Consider the following 21,245-nt stretch of genomic DNA (forward strand, 5'->3'; position numbering starts at 1 on the left):
GGAAAAGCAAGAATAAACTTGCTTTTGGATCAAAGGGCGGTTTAGCAAACACTGCCTGTGATGATGAGTTGGCTTCTTTGCAGGCACAAGGAACGAGACACAGTCTTGTGCCTGCTGAAGTTCATGCTCTAGAAGGACAAACAAATGAACAAATAACATCCCTCGAACGAGAGATACAATAATATCTACACAGATGGAAGAGAAGTGTACAAAGGTAAGAGTGGTAAGCCTGCCACAAAGATTTCATGGAGTAGGGGGGTCATTGAATAGGGTTTTTAGGGATGAATAGGAGTTTCAGTTCAGTTCAGTCCTTTGCGACCCCGTGAATCGCAGCACGCCAGGCCTCCCTGTCTATCACCAACTCCCAGAGTTCACTCAAACTCATGTCCTTCGAGTCGGTGATGCCATCCAGCCATGTCATTCTCAGTCGTCCCCTTCTCCTCCTGCCCCCAATCCCTCCCAGCATCAGGGTCTTTTCCAGTGAGTCACTCATCGCATGAGGTGGCCAAAGTATTGGAGTTTCAGTTTTAGTATCAGTCCTTCCAATGAACACCCAGGACTGATCTCCTTCAGAATGGACCGGTTGGATCTCCTTGCAGTCCAAGGCACTCTCAAGAGTTTTTAAAAGAGAGCATGTTCAAGGACTTCTCTGGTGGTCCAGTGACTGACTCTGCATTCCTAATGAAGGGGGCCCAGGTTCTTTCCCTGGTCAGGGAACTAAATCCCACATACTGTAACTCAAGATCCTGCATGCCACAACTAAGACCCAGTGAGGATAAATAAATAAATACATTGGGCATTTAAAAATTCACAAGTAAAAAAAGAGAGAGAGCATGTGGAAAGATATGAAAGTAAGAAAGTGCATGGTATAAGCAAAGATCCACAATAATCTAAGGGAACTGGTGATGAACAGGGAGGCCTGGTGTGCTGTGATTCATGGGGTCACAAAGAGTCAGACACGACTGCGACTGAACTGAACTGAATGTTCAGTGTAAGAGTTGATTACAAGCTTTGGAGGGCAGTCATTTAATTTCTTCCTGTATTAACTGAAAGGAGTCCCTACCTTATCTCTTTTATAAATTGTTACTTCATCATGATGAAGCTGACTCAGGAGTTTTAACTTAGAAATCATGTTTGCAATTCAGAGGACCCTTCTGTGAATTAGATCCCTAAGGGGTCAAGGAAAGGAAATATATTTGGGAGGTGAGTCTTTCATGGTTGCGTGAGAAATAGGTGGCCAGGGCAAGAGATTACTCAAACCCAGCATTCCACCCCAGTTGCCCTTAGTGATTTGGCTGCTCTAGCAGACATGCTCCCAGATTGAGATATTGTGGCAGACTGCCAGCTTTGTTTTCCTCTTCCTTCTCAGCACTGGAATTTTTATTTTAGTCAGAGAAGCCCGGCTAAACACTACATTTCTTGGCTCTCAGTATGACAGGGTGATTAGGTGCTGACAAAAAGCTGGAAGTGTGTTTGAGGCAGAGCCATCTGTGATCCAGACAGAACCTTCGTGTGAATTAGGAAAAGACATCCATTCCTCAAAATACTGTCAGAAAATGAACCTAATATACTGCTTTTGTTACAGGACACCTCACTGCCATCTGCTAGAAAGCACTTGGAAATAAAAATACAAATCCATGATGATGATCATATGAATGGTGTCCTTGTCCAGTGAACAACCTGCACAAGGGTACATTGGTCTTGTCTGTGTGTGGAAGACTATGCAGAGAGCTCTGACTCAGTTGGAAAGCTGCACATTTTGCCCTTCCCCTTCTTTTTCATGCTTCCTGGGACAGACACAATGGCTGGACTCCAGTAGCCATTTTGGACCATGAAGTGATCTTGAGAATGGAAATCAGAGATGATGGGAAAAGATGGAAGGATCTTGCATTCATCATGGAACCACCAGCCCAGCTCTGGACTACTTACTCCCAAACTTCCTTTGTGTAACAGAAAAAATAAACTTCTATATTGTTTGAGCTGTTGTTATTTTGAGTTTTCTATTATATAAAGCCTAAAGTAATCCTAACTGATTGAGAAAGTCAGGGGGAAAAGAAAATATATCAAGTCCTCCAGGGCACGTACTCTTAAGAACAAATGCTCAGTTTTCAAAATTTTCAATGCTATATACAATTTCAGTGCTATAGAACATGATAAATAAGCATTTTCCTGCTGCCCCAGTCACAGAAAGGTATGTTCTCAAAAGACAGACACAACACAGTAGGTGGCTCCTTGAAGAGGTGTTGTCAAGAATGGGGCCATCATTCTTGAGAACAGAAAAGGATATTGTCCCACTTGACTCCAACTATTCAGATTCTTCTTTAAATAAAAACCTGGGTGAGAAGCAATTTTGTAATACCTGTCAAGATGTAAGATACAAATGACCTTTAACTCAGCAATTCTAGTTCTAGGAATTTCTGCCTCCAAAATACTGAATTTATGTTTAAGTAAAATGCCATATGTACAAAAATATTCACTACAGCTTTTTGTTTTGGTAAAAGCAGAAGATGGAAACAATATAAATATTCATCTTCCGGGACCATGAAATAGTCTGTGACATTCATACAGTGAATATGTGCAGAAGGTAAATCTATATGCTAATATGAAAAGATCTCCATAATAGGTAAATGAAAAAAGTAGGGTACAAAAAAGTGTGTATGATTACTGGATGACATTGGTGTAGACCAAAGGACACACACAGTCATGTGGAGACTGTCAGAGTTCACGCAGACACTGGTGACAGTGGCCTCCGGCAAGGAGGAAACGAACTCTCACTGAATAAACTTCTGTATGTTGAAAAAAACTTTTTTACCACATGCATGAACCATCTGCCCCCAAATAAAAGAATCATACATTTTCTAAAGTATAGAAGACCACAAGAGTGACTCTTCCCTGTGATCCTGCTCCAAGAGTGAGTCAGACACCTCACAGCACCAGAGCTGCACAAACTTACTGCTGTGACTTCCCAATGGCCAAGAAGCCCTTGAGACAAAAGGTGAATCTGGAAACCTGGAAACCCACGGGCATCTGAGAGCTGGGGGCCTGGCAGACATATGAAATGGGGTAAAGAAATCTGACTGGGCTGTGGGAGAACTGGTGTCCAAACGGGGCTGTCCTTTCTGTGCACATAGTTCCCACTGCCACCTCTGGACAGAGGACACACACGTGAATCTCTAACCCCGACCTACTCCGAGCAACAGACGCAGGCACCCACCTGCCAACGTGACAGTTCCTCAATGTCTCAAAACCTCCTCCAATGCATCTGAGGTTGCACTTGTCTCCTGAAACTTTGTCTTCTTCTGTGGTTCCCTCTCCCTGTAGCTGGAAATACCCACTTCTAGCTGCCAAAAACCCAGGCAATGGCCTTGAAACGCCCCCCTCCATTTCATCCACATCCAATCTATAGGTGAGTTCCGGAAGTTCCACCTCCCAATTATACCAGAAACCCACCTCCACCACCACCAGCCTGCCCACGTGCCCAGCTGGCGCCCCTCTCTCCCTGGACTACAGCTGCGTCCACTCACCCCTGCTCTGCCTCCTCCAGTATGCTCTGCAGCCAGAGCGATCTTCCGGAAACCCAAATCTGACCCTATTGTGCCCCTGTTAAAACTCCTAAATAGCTTTCTGCTACTTTGGGGACAAAACTGGAAAGAAAACTGGAAAAGGTCACTTATCATTCCAATCCCAAAGAAGGGCAATGCCAAAGAATGTTCAAACTACTGCACAATTGCACTCATTTCACACACTAGCAAGGTCATGCTCAAAATCCTCCAAGCTAGGCTTCAACTGGGCTTCCCTCATGGCTCAGCTGGTAAACAATTTTCCTGCAATGCAGGAGACCTGGGTTTGATCCCTGGGTAGGGAAGATCGCCTGGAGAAGGGAAAGGCTACCTACTCCAGTATTCTGGCCCGGAGAATCCCATGGACTGTACAGTCCTTGGGGTCTCAAAAGAGTTGACAAGACTGAGCAACTTTTCACTTTCAGGCTTCAACAGTACATTAACCAAGAGCTTCCAGACGTACAAGCTGGGTTTAGAAAAGGCAGAGGAACCAGAGATCAAATTGCCAACATCCAGTGGATCATGGAAAAAGCAAGAGAATTCCAGAAAAACATCTGCTTCATTGACTGCGCTAAAGCTTTGGACTGTATGGATCACATCAAACTGTGGAAAATTCTGAAAGAGATGGGACTACCAGACCACCTTATCTGCCTCCTGAGAAACCTGTATGCAGGTCAAGAAGCAACAGTTAGAACTGGACATGGAACAAAGGACTGGTTCCAAATTGGGAAAGGAGTAAGTCAAGGCTATATGTTGTCACCCTGCTTATTTAACTTCTATGCAGCATACATGGTGAGAAATGCCAGGCTGGATGCAGCACAAGTTGGAATCAAGATTGAGATCTAGAGGGTGAGGATCAGCCTCAGGATCCTGGCGAACACAGTGGGGAGGGGACTGGGAGACTCTCCTTCCTCAACCCAGGCAGGTGGCGAGAACCTCGCAATTGGAAAATGCTCCCTAAACTATAGAAAGTTACCAGCTAACTCCAAGTCAGCGCTCACCATGTACCTGGCCTTCGGCCAGATGCCCCAATGTCCTTCATGAGAAGAGGCCGAGAAGGTGGCCACAACCCTGAGCCTGCAGAGAAGGCCCAGCTCTGACCTCCATCTGAGAATTCTTCCCTCCACCCGATCGTCCTAAGTCTTCCTGACAGGGATTCAGATATGAGAACCTCATGCTCCTTCTGGGAGAAGCCAGCCACTGGCCAACAATGGCGTGGCAGAGGGGTACGCTGTGGGCCCCCAGACTCCGGGCCAGAGAAAGGTGGGGCTGGGGGTCTGTGTGCTTCGGCAGGCTCGGCCCCTCCCCGCCCTACCCAGCCTTGCTGCTCCTCTGTGGGGGGAGGCACATCCTGCAGAATGGGGAAAACAGACAGCCTCCCCTCCACTTCAGGCTGGCCTGCCAACACAAACCTTGAACGAACGTTCTTCCTCAAATGCAGGCTGACAGAAGGCCACATCTGGGGCTCCCAGGGCTCCCCAACCATGAAACTTGATGTGGCAGAGAGCACTCAGGCACAGGGTAGGTGGGGGAAAACCCTGGGTGCAGGCGCCTCCCCTACTCTGCACAGCCCAGCATGTGACCAGCCTCTCCACTCACAGCCCTCTCCCTGAACCCCAGTGGCCAGCAGGGCCCCAGGTGGATGGGGTCCATGGGTAAGGTCATCTGGGCTGGGCTGATCAGAATCTTCTGCAGTGGGGTGAGGGCTGTGTTTATCTCCCTGAAAGACCTGGAGCCAAAACTGGGAGAGTAGCCTGGAGCCGGCATCCGGGAGAAAGGAAAAAGTAGTTTATAGGCAAAAACAAAGGGACGTAAAAAAGTATAAACAGTGTGGGGGGCAGTCTTCTAATGGGGCAGCCCCTATTCTGGGTCCTGAGGGAAGGCAGACACAGCCCTGTCTGCCCTGGAGAGTCACCCCACCCCCTGTCCCTAGCTATATATGCATACACACACCTGAATAGATAGACAGGAAGAATACAATTAGTGACCAATGATCTGATGCAAATCACGGAGTAGGGTGCCAGCTCCATACCAACAGCCTGCTTTGAATCCTGGCTCTACCACTTGCCAGCCATAGGCCAGGTAACCTTAGGCCAGAGACTTCATTCCTCCATGCCTCAGTTTCCCCGTCTGCAAGATGGGCAGAATAAAGTAAATCTCCTACTGAGTGAACAAAGGTACAGTGGCCACACAGGGAATTTTTGCCTGTGAAAACAAATAGGGCATTCACTTTGTGTTTTTAGATCCTGGGAACACGAAGGTGGGGGAGATAGACCTAGCCTGAAGCTGAGGGAACCTTCCCTGAGGAGCTGCTACCTGAGCAAGGTGGGAAGTTAAGGAGGTTTCTTTGTGAGAGGGAAGAGCAGCGGGCTCCAGGGTGGATATGTTGTTGTTGTTGTTTAATTGCTCAGTTGTGTCCGACTCTTTGCGACCCCGTGGACTGTAGACTGCCAGGCTCTTCGGTCCTTGGAATTATCCCAGCAAAAATACCAGAGTGGGCTGCCATTTCCTTCTCCAGGGGATATTCCTGGACCAGGGACTGAAGCCGTGTCTCCTGCATTGGCAGGAGGATTCAGCCTGGGATAAGGAGGGGGCAGCCTCAGCGTCTGAAAGGAGAGTCTAGAACGGCAAAGAGGGGTCATGCGGTGGGCCGGCTGGCCTGGAGCACCTCCAGGGAGGGGACGGCGACCTCCACAGATTTTAAACACCCCTGGAGTGGGGCTGGCCACAAACTCATTCACTCAACCTTCAGCCCATACTTTTAGTTAAACAACACAAGGGGGGAGCAAAAGGGGGTGCCCCACAGGGCGCACACGCTCATGCTCAGGGAGTTTTATTTGAACCCTTTCCTTCTCGTGTCTGCCAATTAAAATAAGACCTGTCAAGCTGTCCGTTGGTTCTAAATCACCAAAGGAAAAACCCAAGTGGAACACAGTTCACTGCCTATGAGGCCAAAGCATTACCTTCCTGGAATTTCAACATGTGGCATTTTCTATTTGAGGAGAGAAAGACTCCTATTCAGGAGATCATAGGCGTGGGCCATATAATCCACCTGTTGGATTTCCTTCCCACCATTAACCACGCTCTCTCCCCTCCCTCCCAGCCCCAGAGTGGCTTTTCTCAGCAGTGTGCTCCGGGTCTGGGAGCTTCCTCAGTAGTGTGTAACAGGATAGCGCTGCAGGCTGGGCCACAGTGTGGTCACCTGAGCTGGCTCTGTCGTCTAAATGGCACGGAAAGGCGTCCCTGTGCTTACATACTGCACCCTTAAGGACTCGGGTAGGAGTTAAGAGGAATATTCTGCGTTGCTGCTGTCTTGGTGGGGTCAGTCTGCTTGTGGAAATGTCTAGGTTGCAAAAAGAGATACAAAAGCTAAAAATACTTCTGGCGTTCAACCAAAGCTCGAGCGGGCAACTCAGAATTAAGATGTTCCATCTTGACAGTATCACCGTGACCCTGAGACCTGCCTGTGGGAAGGGGGAACATAACCGGGTGAGGGCAGGGGACCACCTCCCCACAGCTGGCGACCAGGCTGCCTGCTCCTGCCTTCTCTCAGGGACAACCTGGTTCACAGGGAGAAAACTGGAAAGCGGGAAAGGCCATCCATTTTCCCCAAGAGCTGGTAATAGAGTCAGACTTCCCTGAGCCCTTGGCATTCATGGGGTTAATCATGGAGTTTGGCTCTGGAAACTGTGTTTCTCTTACTTTCCAAAAGGTCCAAGTCTCTCCAGTTCTGACAAGAGTGATACAACCAGAAAGCCACACCCAGTATCGCAAAGGTCACTCGTTCCGCAGGAAAAGCCAAGCCCCAGGTTGAGCTGCTGGTGGACATCCCACGGTGGCGGTCCTCGGGGAAGGGTGGAGGCCCAGGCCCAGCCAGCGAGGAGCGCAGTAGGGGTCTCGGAGCCGGAGGCATCTGGCCTCCTGCTTGCTCTTGATCGGCTTCCCACCGCCCTCACGGCTCACACTGCAGACCACAGACCAGCTAGAGCCAGCCCGATGGGCCCATGGGGGGTCGGGGGTGCTCAGAACCCTTCCAGAATATCGCTACGTGTCTGGGTGCCACCACCTCCCTGGACGAAGTCCTGGACCGGGCCATGGGGGTGGGAAGACTCTAAGCACAACATCTCATGTTCTACAATAACGCCAAGAAGTAAGGCATGTTAATAGTTTTGTTTTTCTGTTTTAAAGAGATTTAAAAATGAAGCTTCAACTAGTTAGTTTGTCCAAGTTAACCCTGCTTGTAAGAGACAAAACTGCATTTTAATGCAGTCTGTTTATGAATCTTCCCAAATGTTAAAGGCAGCCAAAACTCCTGCTCCTGACTCGGGACAAGCCCCATGGTCTCCGCTTGTGGGTTAGCTATGGAATCCTCTGGAAAGTCCTTAAACTCCCCAAACAGAGGAGTATTTTTTTCCCCCCATAATGCAATCACTTTCAGTTGGGCGATGGAGAGCTTAGCAGATGTGGCTTTGTAGTAGCTGAACCGTGCCCTCAACTGGCTCCTCGTGACAACAGTGCCTGCTGGCTGACAGCAAAGCCAAGACACAGACAATGGGGTCCTGGAGCCTGCCTGGAGATACGCTCTCAGTTTAGACTTAAGAGAGTGAAAATAGCTGCTCTCTGGTGACAAAGGATAAACCTGCCTCAGGATTGTAAACAGAGTTATTCTTCAGTATCCATGGGAGACTGGTTCCAGGACCTCCAAATACCAAAATCCATGGATGCTCAAGTCCCTAATATAAAATGGTGGCATACAGTCAGCCCACTGTCTTGGTGGATTCCACATCCATGGCCTCAAAACCCAGGGTTATGGATGGCCGGCTATATACCCTTGACGGCAAAAGGAACTGTTTCAGTTTGAACTTGGTTTGTATAATCGCCTGTTCAGTAACACAGTGTGCAAGGGCAGGACTGCACAGCTGTCTCCTTGGCAAGGGAGTGTCCAGCACTCCCCCGTCAGGGAGGGAGGTGGAGGCGGCTGGCTCCTTGGAAAAGCTTCGGTTCCCTCTAAGGCGAAATTCTGGGGTGCCTTCTCCCTGCTGCAACCTCCCTACCTGACCACACAGCCCCTGGATCCTCTGCTCCTAGAGTCAGGGCCAAGAGCTACCCATAGGTAGCCCACAAGTAATTCACAGGGCCAGCTGGCCTGGGAAGTGATCCTTCTGCCTTAACCCTTGACCCTCAACCTCTGCCTGGGATTTTGTCCCGGGCCCACACCCCAGGCATGGCCCTTTACTCCATTTGACACTGCCCTCAGTGGCCTGGCAGAGGCTGCAGGTCCACCCCAGCCCCTCAAAGCTGACCATTCCCCACTAACCTATTTCCTTTTCTGAAGATCCCTTTGGATTCTTATGCACAGAATCATCACATAAAAGAGCTGTAAGAAGCTTTGCAGATTATAAAGTCCAACCTCATTTCATGGATGAGGTCCACAGAGAGGACCTGACTGGCAGAGTTGGGACACCAGCCGGATCTTCTTTCTAGACAGTTCTGCATTACCTCTCAAAGGAATGAATCACTCATGATGGGATGTAGGGTTTGATCAGAGGTGGGGTTTGAGCATGGGATCCTAGAGGCCCCTCAAGTCACCACAGGCTTGCTCTGTGCCCACTCCAGCCTAAGTGGGTCTGCACTGGGCTCTTTCTTTGGCAGCAGCGAGCAGTGCACACTGAGCCCTGCCTTGTTTTCTTAAGCCCAGTTGTGTTTCATATCTTTGAATATCTCAGCTCAAGGATGAGAACTGGAACCTGGGCAGCCCCTCCCTTCTCATGTCTGGGCCAGGATAGGATGCTGGGAACAAAGTCAAGGTGCAAGTCAGCAAACACTAAGTCTGGGCATGTTGGGTTATGTCCATGGGTGGGTCACCGTGCAGTGATAACACGGGGCTCCCTGTGACCTCCAGCCAGTGCTGGATTTAGACCTCAGACACGAACAATGACACCACTGGCGGGCGCTAGGGGAGGCATTCCACTTCCTCCAATGACCCGATGCCCTGTCGCTAAGGGTCCCTCTGCCCAAAGAGCCCCCAGTACCTCACTTCCCACAGACCTCCCACTCCCGTAAGTCTGTACCAGCCAGGGTGCTTAAGGCATAGCTTGGGAGGCAGGTGGGATCACACAGGGAGCATGTGGGTTGGAGCAGATGGTGTTGAAGTTCATCCTGGCTGCCTTGCTGAACAGTTATTTTCCATGGAAGACTTTCTTTTTCTTGGAACTGGAGGTGGGGGAGCCTCTTGTTCTCAGGCTGGGCCAGTTTATCCAGTAGATCACTCACACCAAAGGATACGGGTGGCAGCTTGGCCCACACTCAGCAAACAGACATAAAGTTCACCCATGCCGGGCACATGCCTGGCATGGGGCCTGTGCACTTTCTTGACCTGGTCTACCATCACTCCAGAGAGCAGTCTGCCACTCCCTCATTCCTCCTTCCCCCCTCCACCCCACCCCCCCATTTCTCTCTCAGAGCTTTGTTTTTCTCCCTGGCACACATGGCTTTCTAACATACTTTATATTTTACAAATTTATTTTGCGTATTGTCCATCTTTCCCCCAACAAAACTACAGACTCTATGAAGACATGTTCCCTGCAGAGCCCCCATGCCCAGGGCAGAGCCTGCATATACGGTCAGTCCTCTGGATTTGCTCGGGAAACATGAAGAAGTCAATACAAAGCCCTTCTAGGTGTGGACATTTGGGAAAGAGAAACTGCTGAACCCTCTCAGTGCTGTGCTAAGTCTCTTCCATCGTTTCCGACTCTTTGAGATCCTATGGACTATAGCCCACCAGGCTCCTCAATCCATGGAATTCTCCAGGCAAGAATGTGAGTTGCCATGCCCTTCTCCAGGGGATCTTCCCGACCCAGGGATAGAACATCCATCTCCTGCGACCCCTGAACTGCAGGCAGATTCTTTACCCCTGACCCACCGGGGAAGCCCAAAGTTCCTTGCTAAATCAGACCTACTAGGGCTAGTGAAAGACCCCCACAAGGTCCTCAAGCCTCTACTCGCAGAAGGATGCAACCACCACATCAGAAGACAGTGTTACTTTCCAGGCTGGGGCCACTTCTTTCAAGTGTTAACCGTTAATGCCGAATTCAGAGGAGTCTGCAGAGTGGCACTAAAACGGGCATAAATCCCAATGTTCTCAACAATTTCCCGCAATAGCTCATACATCCGATGTACCGGGTGCTGAGGTGCCGAATGCAGAGGTCCCCCCTTACCTTTCACCCCTATTCTCTGTACAGAGCCCGCAGGACGGGGACAGGGCTAAGAGAGGGCTGTCTGCCGGGGCCCACGGAGGCTTTGTGGAGCCGGAAGTTTATATAGTAGAGGAGAGTGAGCGGGGGTGGGAGGCGGAGCTTTAAAAGAAATCAAAATTAGAGTCACAACATTGTCAGCGCCCGCGCCCGCACCCCGAAGGCTTCAGAAGGGCCGGGCAGGTGAGGGGCCCAGAGGCTTAAGTTCCTCAGCAACTCTCCGGGGAGGGAGGCTTGCAGGAGTCTCGTGTCTCTGCTGCCCTTAGACTGGTCACATCCCTGGGCTCCTACTGCACGGTGAACTCTTTTTCCCGGACCCAAGTTTCCTCTCCTGGGCGCTGAGCTGGGCGGGGTTGGCCTTCTCTCCAGAGAGAAGAGCCGGGAGCGGGAGAGAAAAACTGGGATCGCGGTTAGAGATGGTGAGAGAGGACATCTCAGCCAAAAGACTTGAGGTCTGGTTTAGGACCCCGGTAACAAACAGGTGCAGTTTCACTGCGTGAGCCAGACGCCGCCTGGAAGCTGTACTGCCGGGGAGAGCCAGGCAAGGGGGCCCCCGCTGCGCTCCCCCGGCCCCGCCCCAGTCGGCTGGCAGAGCGCGTGCGGGCCTCTCCCCGGAATCCCGAGCGCCTGCGGACCGCGCGCGGCGAGGCCTCGGCCCGGACACAGCTGCGGGCGGCGGGCAGGGGCGGCGGCGGAGGCCTGTGTGGAAGTCTCCCCGGAGCCCTGGCCGTGCGGCGCCCGCCGCCAGCGTCCCCCAGCCCTCGGGATCGCGTTGCGCCCCTGCACCCTGGGAGCGCCCGGGCCCCGGGAAACTGCGCACGACGCCCCGGAGCGCTTACGGTCGTCGGGGCTCCCTGGCTTCTGGGCTTGGAGGTCCCTCCGGCTCCGGCTCTCCGGGTTCCCCTGCTCCCGATTCGCGCGTCCCCTGACTACCCTGCGCTGACCCCGCCCGGGCTCGGCCCCCCAGCGGGCGGGCCAGGCCACCGGAGTTCAGTCCCGCTCCGCCCCTGTTGCCTGGGCCACCCGGATGACTCTGCACCTTCCTAAGCCCGCCTCTGCTTTGGAAGAGGGCTCTCAAAGTGAGGCCCGCGGTCAGAAACGGTGCCAAAGTTCTTACGAACTCAACTGAATCAATAAACAAACCTCAAGCTTCAGCCTTGTGTAACTTGTTTCATATTTTTACCAGTTCATTGTTATTGTATTTTACATGTGTGTTATGTCCAGGACAGATTGGGAAATTTTAAAGCAAACAAACCTGTCTTTCAACACACAGTCTGAGAAACCCTAGTCTGAGTGAAATTTGAACCCGCACAAAGAGGTCTTCATGGTGAGGACTGAGATCTACAAAGTGGAGCTCGACGCCTGGAGAGTAGCTCCCTCCTGGCTAATAAAAACACTCAACTCAATCCCCTCTCCAAACCTTTGCTTATGTAGTATACCTGGAAAGGATGCTCTCCTGCATCCAAATATGAAATCCTACTGCATCTGGTCCCATCACTTCATGGGAAATAGATGGAAAAACAGTGGAAACAGTGTCAGACTTTATTTTTGGGGGCTCCAAAATCACTGCAGATGCTGACTGCAGCCAGGAAATTAAAAGACGCTTACTCCTTGGAAGGAAAGTTATGACCAACCTTGATAATATATTAAAAGGCAGAGACATTACTTTGCCAACAAAGGTCCGTCTAGTCAAAGCTATGGTTTTTCCCATGGTCATGTATGGATGTGAGAGTTGGACTGTGAAGAAAGCTGATCGCCGAAGAATTGATGCTTTTGAACTGTGGTGTTGCAGAAAACTCTTGAGAGTCCCTTGTACCGCAAGGAGATCCAACCAGTCCATTCTAAGGGAGATCGATCCTGGGTTTTCATTGGAGGGACCGATGCTGAAGCTGAAACTGCAATACTTTGGCCACCTCATGTGACAAGTTGACTCACTGGAAAAGACTCTGATGCTGGGAAGGGTTGGGGGCGGGAGGAGAAGGAGACGACCGAGAATGAGATGGCTGGATGGCATCACCGACTCTGTGGACATCAGTTTGAGTGAGCTCCGGGAGTTGGTGATGGACAGGGAGGCCTGGCGTGCTGTGATTCATGGGGTCGTGGAGAGTCAGACACGACTGAGCGACTGAACTGAACTGAACTGAACTGTTCTTTAATCACACACCTTCCTAGTGAAGCCTGATCTCATCCCTGCAGTCTCCAACATCTCTGTACTCATTCAAAACTTGAAGTCTGTGAGATTCCTCCATCCCTCACTAAATCTTTCAAACAGAAGCTCTGCCTCTGGCCATTTTACCAAGGGACTCAAATTTGTTACCCTTCAAACTCTGTGATGATGAAAACATCCTAAAATTAGATATTGGTGATGACTGTATCACCATAACTCTGTGAATACACTAAAAACTACTGAATTGTACACTTTAAAAGGATGAATTTTATAGTACGTGAATTATGTCTCAGTAAAAATGTCATTTTTGTATTAAAAAACTGCACTGAGGTTGTAACCTCACTCCTTATTCCTGTTTCCTAATATGCTCGTCCTTGGTTAGATCATTCACCCAGCGTTAGAATCTGAAATCTAAGCTTCTGTTAGATATTTCAAAGTACAATCTACCTAGATACAGTAAATAAATAAGGCACCGAGTCCAAATCAACAGGGCAAAATTTAGACGGTCAGATTCAGATTTCAGTCAAAAGCCATTGAAAGGTATATGGACGGAAAGAATGGGTATAATGTGATCTCTAGAATAAATCATGTGCTTTTTAAAAGTCAAAACAAAGGCTGTTCTTCTGTACAAACGTCTGGAGAGTTTCCAGGTACATCGGGGAGAATTAAAAATAATGTGTGTGGGGGGACAGTTTTGGATGAAAACTGTAGATCAATTCCTGAGTCACTGGAAGGAAACAACATCTTTTATGCCAAAATTGCACAATATGAATCTAATCATGAGGAAACTTCAGGAAAAAAAAACAAGTAATATTCTGCAAAATAACTTGCCTATACTTTTCAAAAATGTCAGGGTCATGAAAGGCAAGGAAAGGCACGTGAAAACGTTCATGGCGAAAGGAGACTGAAGAGTCATGAAAACACATACGATGCTTTTAGACTAGATCCTGGACTAGAAACCGTTTCTATGAAGAATATTATTGAAATGATTGGGGATATTTTAAGAAAGTCTATAAATGATAGCATTATATTAATGCTAAATATTTTGATTTTGAGAATGAATATTTTTCTAAGTGACTATCCTTGATCTTAGAAAATACACACTGAAGGATTTGAGGAGTCATGTCCGAAATGTTCATTTCATTTCATACACTATATATACACCTCATATTTGTATATGTATATGTATATACATGTATATATAATATATATAAATGGAGAGAGAGAATTACAAATCAAACACAATGAAATATTAGCAATTAGTAACTCTGGGTAGAGAGTTTATGGGAGTTCCTTGTACTATTCTTGCAACAACTTTACTATAAATTTTAAATTATTTTGAAATTAAAAGTTTTAAAAATTGTGGATCAAATAAACATATATCTTTATCTCAGTTCCCTACTGAAAACACCATGAAAATCACTACCGAGCAGCAAAAAAGCTATGAACTCCAAAAGGACAAGGTGATTGGGAGAAAAGATAACAGCAGAGGAGGGATGTCACAAATTTTTTAAGATGAAAATCAGTTGACTAATTTAGCAGAACAGATAAAGCTAAAAACCTTTCTACAACCAGAAGCAGGCAGATTCTTGCCCTAGGCTTGTAAAGATCATTAAACTATAGCCCTCGGGCCAAACTGGACCCACAACTTATTTTTGCAAATAAAGTTTTCCTGGAGCACAGTCACACTCATTTGTTTACATACCATCTGTGGCTGCTTTTGTACTATAATGGTAGAAGTGAGTAGTTACCTGTAAAGCCTAAAATATTTATTATCTGGCCCCTATACAGAAAAGGTTTGCCAGTCCCTGACTTAGAGCCCTGCAAAATATTAGGAGCTAGAGGTATGGGGAGTCTCTGAAGGTAGGAGTTTGGGTGGATGTGGGAAATGGTAGACCTTGAGTGTCCCTGCATGTTCAAGCCAAGTCTGCCAAGAATGTAAGGAAAAAAAAAAAAAAAAGAATGTAAGGAAAAGACTCAATAATGGGGAGTTATTGTTTAAAGGGTATAGAAGTTCAGTCTTGAAAGATGGAAAGAGTTCTGAAAATGGGTAGTGGTAATGATTGCATGACAATATAAATGAATGTATTTAATACTACTCAACTGTACACTTAAAATGGTTCTGATGGCAAATTTTGTTATGTGTATTTTAGCTCCCCACCCCCCCCACCTCCCCCGCCACCCCCCCCCACACACACACACACAGAAATTGGAAGGAAAACAAAACAAAACCTTAGGAGAACTAATTTAAACTTTGTATAAGGAGAATTTCTACCTTCCGTTGCTTGTTCTCACTCCAAGCCAGTGACCAGCCATCCCTCGCTGGCCGACCAGGGATTTATTTTCTGGAAACTGAACTGAGACTCTTTCCACCTCAGGGGCACCACTGGGCCCAAGTACAACAGGGACGAGGCACCTGACTGAAAATAGTAGAACCGAGTGAAAGTCTTCACTTTAACCTGTGAGGCCCTTCTCAGCGCCGTCCCACTTGAGTTCACAGAACACAGTTCCCAGGTACTAATCCGCAGGCAGGAAGAAGAGGATCTGCCTCTTCACTAGACGAGCCATCCTGCAGAAGAGCTGCAGATAGTGACACCTGGGGGCCTCATAACAAAACAGCTGGCTCACCATCTAACCATCCTCCACTGAGGTCAATTAGGGTACTGGCCACCATGTGCACAGCACTTCCAATCGGGGTTTTAACGCCTCACTTCTAAATAGTAAAAGATCACCAGATATTGGGGAAAGCCTCCCACTTAAAAGGCAGAGCCACAGTTGAGAGAGAAAGTACTCACAGGCAACAGAGGAAACTACAGTATTCTCAAAGACATAAGAAATGGTTTGTATCTATGAAGAAGGGACAAGATACGATTAAAAAAGAAGCAATTCAGAGAATTAGAAAGCACTTTTTAAAATTAAAAATTTAAGAGAAATGTCCAAAGATAGAATTGAGGAGTTCTCCCAGAGAAATGGAACACAAATCAAAGAGATGGACAGTGGAAGGAAAAAGAAAGAAAGAAAATCAAGTCAGTCCAGGAAGGCACCAGACATATACGCTCCATAGAACAGAAAAGAGAATATGGAGAGAAGGACATTATTAAAGAAGTAATCTAAGAATTTTTCCCAAATACAGCATAGGAATCTTCACATTAAAAAGACACTATGGGAAAAACAAACAAACAAACAGAAGAACACCAACGCAGGTCATGTCATTGTGATATTTTAAAATACTAAAGAAAAAGATCTAAAAGCTTCTAGAGCAAGCGGGGGAAAGCCCCCAAACCAAAAATAGTCAACACAAAGACTTAGTAATCAGGATATCCTCAGACTGCTTAGCAGTAATACTGGAGACCATAAAACAGTGAAACAAGGCCTTCAAAAGTTGTCGGGAAACTATTTCCAACCAAGAATTACAGTGTAAGGGCAAATTAATAAAGGACATCCTCACACATGTAAGGACTAAAAACCTTTTTACTTCTCAGGTACCCATTTCTAGACATATTACTAAAGGATGTACTCCAGCAAAACAAGGGGATAAAATATGAAAGGAGAAGACATGGTATTTGGGAAACAGGGAATCTAACAGAGGAGCAGCAATAGGAGTCCTAGGTTGACAGCTGTGCAGCAGGCTTAGAAAGCAAAATGTCCAGATGGAAAGAGGAAGACAAATGGTTGGGAGGCAGGTCTCCACAGAGAAAGTGAGATTACACATTAACTGAATTAACTTTTTGGAAAATAACATGAACAGATATTTGTCAAATCTGATGGCATATTTAGCAGGAAAAAAACTAAGGAAAGGAAGATAGAAAAATAAAACGAAGGAAGAAAATGATTAACACCAGAAAAAACAGAAAGTTGTTCAAGAAAGGAAATGTAATCATGGTATACTGCTTGGCTGTGTAGTGAGCAGTATTTACCTCATCATTATGTAAGTACTATTGATTTAACACAAAATTATTATTGTTCCTATCTTGAGAGAATCAGTGGGAGCAGCAGTGGTGGGTGTATAATACGTTGTCTTTATCTATTATAAGAGAAAATCAATAGATAATGTCTAAAATTAACAAACCAAGAAGTATGCATTGTAAGCATATTATTTAGATAGCTAAAGGTAAATGCCAAAAGACTTGAAAGTAGATGGAGAAAAATGAGGGAAGTTATATTTTACTGTAAGCCTTATTTGATTTATCAAAAAACGTATGCAAATAAAAATATAAATTCATTAGAAAATCTTATTTTCTCAATGGAACAAAATAAAAAGCCCAGAAATAAATCCACGCACTTATGGACACCTTATCTTTGACAAAGGAGGCAAGAATATAAAATGGAGAAAAGACAGTATCTTTAACAAGTGGTGCTGGGAAAACTGGTCAGCCACTTGTAAAAGAATGAAACTAGAACACTTCCTAACACCATACACAAAAATAAACTCAAAATGGATTAAAGATCTAAATGTAAGACCAGAAACTATAAAACTCCTAGAGGAGAACATAGGCAAAACACTCTCTGACATAAATCACAGCAGGATCCTCCATGACCCACCTCCCAGAATATTGGAAATAAAAGCAAAAATAAACAAACAAATAAACAAATGGGATCTAATTAAAATCAAAAGCTTCTGCACAGCAAAGGAAACTATAAGCAAGGTGAAAAGACAGCCTTCAGAATGGGAGAAAATAATAGCAAATGAAACAACTGACAAAGAATATACAAAATATACAAGCAACTCCTGCAGTTCAATTCCAGAAAAATAAATGACCCGATCAAAAAATGGGCCAAAGAATTAAACAGACACTTATCCAAAGAAGACATAAAGATGGCTAACAAACACATGAAAAAATGCTCAACATTCCTCTTAATCAGAGAAATGCAAATCAAAACCACAATGAGATACCATTTCACACCAGTCGGAATGGCTGCTATCCAAAAGTCTACGTGCAATAAATGCTGGAGAGGGTGTGGAGAGAAGGGAACCCTCCTACACTGTTGGTGAGAATGCAAACTAGTACAGCCACTATGGAGAACAGTGTGGAGATTCCTTAAAAAACTGGAAACAGAACTGCCATATGATCCAGCAATCGCACTCCTGGGCATACACACCGAGGAAACCAGAATTGAAAGAGACACAAGTACTCCAATGTTCATCGCAGCACTGTTTATAATAGCCAGGACATGGAAGCAACCTAGATGTCCATCTGCAGACAAATGGATAAGAAAGCTGTGGTACATATACACAATGGAGTATTACTCAGCCATCAAAAAGAATGCATTTGAATCAGTTCTAATGAGGTGGATGAAATTGGAGCCTATTATACAGAGTGAAGTAAGCCAGAAAGAAAAACACCAATACAGTATACTAACGCATATATATGGAATTTAGAAAGATGCAAATGATAACCCTGTATATGAGACAGCAAAAGAGACACAGGTGTATAGAACAGTGTTTGGGACTCTGTGGGAGAGGGTGAGGGTGGGATGATTTGGGAGAATGGCATTGAAACATGTATATTATCATATGTGAAAGGAATCACCAGTCCAGGTTCAACGCATGATACAGGATGCTTGGGGCTGGTGCACGGGGATGACCCAGAGGGAGGATAAGGGGAGGAGGGAGGTGGGAGATGGGTTCAGGAAGGGGAACGTACGTACACCCGGGGCGGATTCATGTCAATGTATGGCAAAACCAACCAATATAATATTGTAAAATAATTAGCCCCCAATAAAAAAGAAAAAAACAAAGTTAAAAAAAAAAAGTGGGAGTGAATGCTGGCTGTAAAAAAAAAAAAAATCTTATTTTCTAGATTTCTAGGTCATTGGACACTCCAGATTCATTGCTTTTCTCCCTAGATTTCTAAAGCATGCATTGCAGTTTTTATTTCTAGGCTTTTATCAGTTCCAGTAAACTGCTATTTCCTGCTGCTTCCACTCAAGCTTTTTCTTCATGTTTATTCACCACTGGGCTCTTGCTCTACACTTGCTACTCTCTGGGTGCTTATCAATAAATTCCTTTTCAGATGCTAATTGAACGATTATTGATTGCACTAGATGCTGTATGTAGTTTACTAGAGTTGCATATCACCTGCTGCTCATCACAGAAGTGTTCCCTACTTCAAAATAAATGGATTACAGATCCCCTGGGACATTAAAGAAGTGGAGATGCTGATAGCAAGTGGCTATTTTACAAAGCACCCTAAAAAGACAGCATTTTATAAGAACATCAGTTATACAGAATTGTTTCATAGCTCTATTTTCTCATCATTTTTATAATCAACTATATTTAACAGTCATCTATTAGCAACTTCCCTGGTGGCTCAGACGGTAAAGCGTCTGCCTACAATGCGGGAGATCCGGGTTCAATCCCTGGGTCGGGAAGATCTCCTGGAGAAGGCAATGGCAACCCACTCCAGTATTCTTGCCTGGAAAATCCCACGGACAGAGGAGCCTGGTGGTCCAAGGGGTCACAAAGAGTCGGACACGACTGAGCGACTTCACTATTAGCATATGGTGCTACCAACTGATAGAAGAGATTTTCACATAGTAAGGTAAGAGAAGTTATTCTGGCTTATACATGGTTTAGTATAAGTATTGCATAAGATTTAGAATACATGATTTAAACGCTGAAGAGATCAAGAGATGGAAAGAATACATGGAAGAACTGTACAAAAAAGATCTTAATGAACTGGATTACTACAATGGTGTGGTCAGTCACCCAGAGCCAGACATTCTGGCAAGCGAAGTCAAGTGGACCTAAGGAAGCACTGCTGTTAATAAAGATAGTGGATGAGATGGAATTCCAGTAGAACTATCCAAAACCCTAAAGGACGATGCCATCAAGGTGTTTCATTCAATACGTCAGCAAATCTGGAAGACCCAGCATTGGCCACTGTAAGGTCAGACCTCAGTGGCCATTTTGGCCTCTTCCCTTCCCCCCTTCTCTTCTTCCCACTGGCAGAAAAAGGCTGACTATTGTGCTCTGTTCCCTCATTCCCTCGCCCATTGCTACAGTGTCCTTGAAGTATCAGTTCCTGGTAGAGATCAACCCTCTCCTAATCTCCCCCTCCTAACCTCCTGTCCAGAAACAGCATTCTGCCCAGAAACAGCAAGAACTATTCCACTGTGTCAGCACAACCTTGAGCAGATCGGGCAACCAACCTGGTCTTGCCCCCCGGCTAACTGACCTATGAGAGACCAACACTCCAAATCTTGCCTGAAGTTATATAAGTTGCCTCTTGCCTTTGTTCGGTGCGGACTTCCTGACCTTGCTCTGTTAGGACTTGGGGTTCCGCCAGGGGGTGTGCAGCCATTAAAGCCTGTTACATTATCTATTTGGCGTTTGGGTTCTTTTGTTTAACATCATTGGGCCATTTCGACCTTACAGCCACAGGACTGGAAAAGGTCAGTCCCCATCCCAATTCCCAAGAAGGGTAGCACTAAGGAATGTGCTAACCATCAGACAGTTGTACTCATCTCCCATGCTAGAAAGGTCATGCTTAAAATCTTGCATGCTAGGCTTCAGCTTTATATGAATCACGAACTTCCAGATGTCCAAGCTGGGTTTAGAAAAGGCAGAGAAACCAGAGACCAAATTGCCAATCTTTGCTGGATCATAGCGGAGAAGGCAATGGCAAGCCACTCCAGTACTCTTGCCTAGAAAATCCCATGGATGGAGGAGCCTGGTAGGCTGCAGTCCATGGGGTCGCTAAGGGTTGGACACGACTGAGCGACTTCAGTTTCACTTTTCACTTTCACACATTGGAGAAGGAAATGGCAACCCACTCCAGTGTTCTTGCCTGGAGAATCCCAGGGAAGGGGGAGCCTGGTGGACTTCCGTCTATGGGGTCATACAGAGTCGGACACGACTGAAGTGACTTAGCAGAAGCAGCAGCAGCTGGATCATAGAGAAAGCTAGGGAATTCCAGAAAAACATCTACCTCTGTTTCATTGACTATGCCAAAGCTGTGTGGATCATGACAAACTGTGACAAGCTCTTAAAGAGATGGGAAACCTGTATGCAGGTCAAGAAGCAACAGTTAGAACCCTGTATGGAACAACTGATTAGTTCAAGATCAAGAAAAGAGTACGACAGGGCTGTCTGCTGTCACCCTGTTTGTTTAACCTATGCGCTGAGCAGATCATGAGAAATGTCAGGCTGAATCAGTTACAAGCTGGAATCAAGACAGGTGGGAGAAATATCAACAATCTCAGATATGCAGATTATATCACTCTAATGGCAGAAAGCGAAGAGGAACAAAGAGCCTCTTGAGG

The 21,245-nt window shown here is 46.4% G+C and overlaps 1 protein-coding gene across 2 annotated transcripts in view; it reads right to left on the minus strand.

The window, feature by feature from the left end:
- Window positions 1-11,809, minus strand: part of EPHX1 (epoxide hydrolase 1) — a 37,557-nt gene extending 25,748 nt beyond the window's left edge. The window contains exon 1 of one of the 2 annotated variants that reach the window (XM_055419794.2): window positions 11,653-11,809. The gene's annotated coding sequence lies outside the window, so the exon portion shown is untranslated. Of the gene's footprint in view, window positions 1-10,777; window positions 10,933-11,652 lie in introns of those variants that run through there. The other variant, XM_055419796.2, reaches the window with a different exon arrangement.
- Window positions 11,810-21,245: the final 9,436 nt, after the last annotated feature.

Source organism: Moschus berezovskii, chromosome 17 (genome assembly GCF_049115385.1).
Source record: "Moschus berezovskii isolate FMDL1 chromosome 17, NW_MosBer_1.0, whole genome shotgun sequence".
Classification (NCBI taxonomy): domain Eukaryota; kingdom Metazoa; phylum Chordata; class Mammalia; order Artiodactyla; family Moschidae; genus Moschus; species Moschus berezovskii.